Genomic DNA, 5,000 nt, shown 5'->3' with positions numbered 1-5,000 from the left:
ATAACAAACTTATTTGATGTGCACGAGTGAGTGTGTATGTGAATGTGCCACCACATACACTGGCAGGATCGTTCACTGTGGGAGCTTGGTGAAGACTGCCGCCTCCCGCCACACTAACATAGCCCGCGGCCACGGACACTCCCCCTATCCTCCCCTCGCCTCACCCCCCCTCCCAGCGTCCCGGGGAGACCCACCTCCCAGACTCTACCCAAACATTCCTCCTCCAACCCCGACAGCCCCGTCTTCCCCCGCCCGCACGCCCTCCCGCCCTCCTCCAGGACCCAGCAGCAGCCGCAAAAGACAAAGGGCGCAAGAAGGACCGAGCAGACCGAGGGAGTCGGCCGTGGATTCGCATGTAGGAGTGCGGGGCGTAGTGGATGTGCCCGGGCGCGGAGGTATGCGGGGCCGCGGGCGGCGGGCGAGCCTCACCTCCACCCACCGCTGCCTGGCGCACGACCACGCATCTACCTCCCTCCACCTGTAGCCGTTCCTCATGGCCGAACCCTTCCCGCGAGGACACGGACGCAGCCTCCGTGTCCCAGAGGCTCCGAAGGGCCCGGCGGGAGGTAGGCCTGGCCACGAAGGAGGGCAGGCGAGGGCGAGACAAGTGCGGGGGTCAAGCGGCCACAGTTGGCGTCTGTGCGTACACGGTGACGACCCAACCATTCTTACCGCTACCTGCCCGTCGTGACGCATGCCCGACACTCCCACCAAACACACCAGGTGACGCTACAGCTTCCCTCTCTGTAGGGCTACTACCTGTCCCTCGCACTCGCACTCGTCCATACACACGCACATACGCACAAACAAAATAAACAGTGCAGAAACGAATTCAAAACAGATTCAAGTCCTTATAAAACAGTACAAGACAAATGATCCTATAGCCCAAACCATTAACCTATTTACAAAATATAGCCCACATAAAGGATGTTCCATTTCAGATATCTTGAAACAAAAATACATGTCACCCCCACGCCCCCTTCAAAAAAAAAAAAAAAAATAATAATAATAATAACAAAAATAAAAACCTCCACCCGCGTTCGAACACAATTCACAAGACACAGAAGAACACCAAACTAGAGAACAACACCAGGAAGAGAACGCACAAGAAGAAAAGGAAAAGGAAGAATAAAAAGGGCCTCTCCCGGCGCGGCGCTGGCATGAGGTGGGGAGTGGACACAGGTGAGCGACGCGACGGGGTAGAGCGAGTACGGACCGGGGCACGCCACTTCCACCCTTACGTGCCCACCGACGCCACCCGACCGCGGTGGCCAACATACGCACCGCTCAGGCGCTACGCCGAAAGGAGGACAGCAGCGACGCCAACGGCAACCACAACACGGGCAATATTTGCGACGATTTTTTTTATAGATGAGAATGGCAGATCGTTACCTGTGACTCTTGACGTCGGATTACTTTTTTAATCCAATTTTTACAGGCATTTCTCATTCCTCAACCCATCTCTCATCCTCCGCCCCCCCCCCCCCCCCCTTCAGCTGTCATTGTCCCTTTGCAATCATCACCATCATCATCATCTACCTATCACTCCCACCCGCCAGCTATCATCATCTGCCACTATAAATGTAGAATCCACAAACGTATCATCTCGTTAAAAAATGCAACGCCTGCAAACCGTCATCCGGACGTAATGGCGACCGCAACACGTCACCTGACCCTGTGGCGAACACAATACGTCACACACGGGTGATATACACACATAGCTGAACACATCAAAACACACATAAATACACATAACATTCAGACACATACCGATAAACATACTCGCACATAAATACAGGTACATTCACACACACACACACACACACACACATATTCCTATGCAGAAGATTATACATGCATACACACATGCAAATACACATATATTCACACACAAGATTATACATACACACACATGCATATATGCATTCACATACGTACAAACATACATACATTCATACACATACAAATACACTCACACATACACATACATTCACATCAGTTTATACATACGTCCATACACATATAAAAATAGCCACACACACAAGTGCTAACACATTCATGGACATATGTATTCATAAATTTATACACAGAAATATACATACATTAACACACACAAATGTGTATACATAAAAAATACATTAGTAACAAATAAATGCACTTATATATACATGCATGTATTGTACATACATATACAAATATGTATATACATATACATACACACATACATACATAAGCATATACTTACTTACAATCAGACGCAGACAACCCCCCCCCCCCCGCATCCCGGCAACAGACGCGCCCCAACCACCGCGAAACGGAGCCCCACGACACAAGGAAACAGGCCCCAGAAAATTCCCGTTAATGCCACTTGACGCCCACATAAACACCGACACCTGTCTGTCATACGCCCTCCTGACGTGCCTCAAAAGGCCGCCTCCTGTTCAGGTATACAAACATCACGGGACGGAGGCAAAAGTTCACCTATGTAAATATGTGTACATAAATATGTGTACATACATACATACATACATTCACGAAGACAAATGCTCCATTCAAATATCTAAATATACGTTTAAACAGATATCGGCATGTGAACATACACACCTTGATGTACATTTACATAGACGCATACATGCTCACATACAGGTGTGTATACATACATACATACATACATACATACATACATACATACACACACACACACACACACACACACACACACACATATATATATATCATATACAAATAAACACAGATACACACAAAAACGCCAGGCATTCACAGATTCATACACGCATACATACCCAAGTACATACACACAGTATTCAAAAAATGCCAGGCTAAAAGACTTCATAAGCTTTACCTCGTTTTTTATTTATCTCATGCCGGGATCATGCCAATGTAAGCAACACTGCGTCTGGCATTTTAATTCAACCCATATTGCATGACGACAAAGTCAGTCATCATCAACGACCTTTCCCACCGGGCTTAACACAGAAATGATCGGCATTACTGTATTTTACAATCATCAGATTCATCATCCCTATTACTTTTTTGCAATCGAAATTACCATCTCTTGCGTGACTCTTTTCCTGAATCTATACGTTTAAAACCATAACTAAAATGTGTCTCAACCTCTCTTTATCCCTATCTGTACCACTATCCCTGCCTCTGCCTCTATGTCTCAATTTGTCTTTGCCTGCCTGCCTGCCTGCCTGCCTGCCTGCCTGCCTGCCTGCCTGCCTGCCTGCCTGCCTGCCTGCCTGCCTGCCTGCCTGCCTGCCTGCCTGCCTGCCTGCCTGCCTGCCTGCCTGCCTGCCTGCCAGCCTGCTGCCTGCTTACCTACTGCCTGCTTGCCTGTCAGTCAGTCAGTCAGTCAGTCAGTCAGTCAGTCAGTCAGTCAGTCAGTCAGTCAGTCAGTCAGTCAGTCAGTCAGTCAGTCAGTCAGTCAGTCAGTCAGTCAGTCAGTCAGTCAGTCAGCCAGCCAGCCAGCCAGTGCCTCTGTCTCTCCGTCTCTGCCTTCCTTCGGCTTGTCTATTTCTACCTGTCTCAGCCTCTGTCCCTTCCATACAAACCTCACCCAAGCTGCCCCGCCCACAAACGCTACCAATGCTCCTATCGCCTCCATCTCTTCAGAGTGGCTCGTACTAACCATTAGAAGAAGTAGCGCGTTATGATAACTATCGTGAAGCGTTCAGTTTAGTGTAAACGGCCGGACACCCGAGTTACACGCCGGACTGGCATCTAGAGAGAGAGAGAGAGAGAGAGAGAGAGAGAGAGAGAGAGAGAGGAGAGAGAGAGAGAGAGAGAGAGAGAGAGAGAGAGAGAGAGAGAGAGAGAGAGAGAGAGAGAGAGAGAGAGAGAGGAGAGAGAGAGAGAGAGAGGAGAGAGAGAGAGAGAGGAGAGAGAGAGAGGAGAGAGATATACAAACAATCACGGGACGGAGGCAAAAGTTCACTATGTTAAATATGTGTACATACATACATACATACATACATACATACATTCACGAAGACAAATGCTCCATTCAAATATCTAAATATACGTTTAAAACAGATTCGGCCATAGTGAAATACACACCTTGATGTTACATTACATGTAGACGATAATGCTCACATACAGGTGTGTTATATCATACATACATACTACATACATACATACATACATACATACATACATACATACATACATACATACATACATACATACATACATACATACATACATACATACATACATACATACATACATACATACATACATACATACATACATACATACATACATACATACATACATACATACATACATACATACATACATACATACATACATACATACATACATACATACATACATACATACATACATACATACATACATACATACATACATACATACATACATACATACATACATACATACATACATACATACATACATACATACATACATACATACATACATACATACATACATACATACATACATACATACATACATACATACATACATACATACATACATACATACATACATACATACATACATACATACATACATACATACATACATACATACATACATACATACATACATACATACATACATACATACATACATACATACATACATACATACATACATACATACATACATACATACATACATACATACATACATACATACATACATACATACATACATACATACATACATACATACATACATACATACATACATACATACATACATACATACATACATACATACATACATACATACATACATACATACATACATACATACATACATACATACATACATACATACATACATACATACATACATACATACATACATACATACATACATACATACATACATACATACATACATACATACATACATACATACATACATACATACATACATACATACATACATACATACATACATACATACATACATACATACATACATACATACATACATACATA

The 5,000-nt window shown here is 44.1% G+C and overlaps 1 protein-coding gene across 18 annotated transcripts in view; it reads right to left on the bottom strand.

Annotated features, from left to right (window-relative positions):
* Positions 1-5,000, bottom strand: part of LOC125027134 (membrane-associated guanylate kinase, WW and PDZ domain-containing protein 1-like) — a 224,514-nt gene that overhangs the window by 51,967 nt on the left and 167,547 nt on the right. For 7 of the 18 annotated variants that reach the window (XM_047615982.1, XM_047615988.1, XM_047615990.1 and 4 more), the window contains exon 1: positions 1-106. This exon is cut by the window's left edge and continues 46 nt beyond it. The exons of 4 other annotated variants lie outside the window; for them this stretch is intronic. The gene's annotated coding sequence lies outside the window, so the exon portion shown is untranslated. Of the gene's footprint in view, positions 140-329; positions 452-5,000 lie in introns of those variants that run through there. 7 more of the 18 variants (XM_047615975.1, XM_047615980.1, XM_047615979.1 and 4 more) reach the window with 4 other exon arrangements.

The sequence above is a fragment of the Penaeus chinensis genome, chromosome 7 (genome assembly GCF_019202785.1).
Source record: "Penaeus chinensis breed Huanghai No. 1 chromosome 7, ASM1920278v2, whole genome shotgun sequence".
Classification (NCBI taxonomy): Eukaryota; Metazoa; Arthropoda; class Malacostraca; order Decapoda; family Penaeidae; genus Penaeus; species Penaeus chinensis.
Note: the sequence above shows the minus strand (reverse complement) of the source record. Positions and strands in the feature narration are given on the sequence as shown.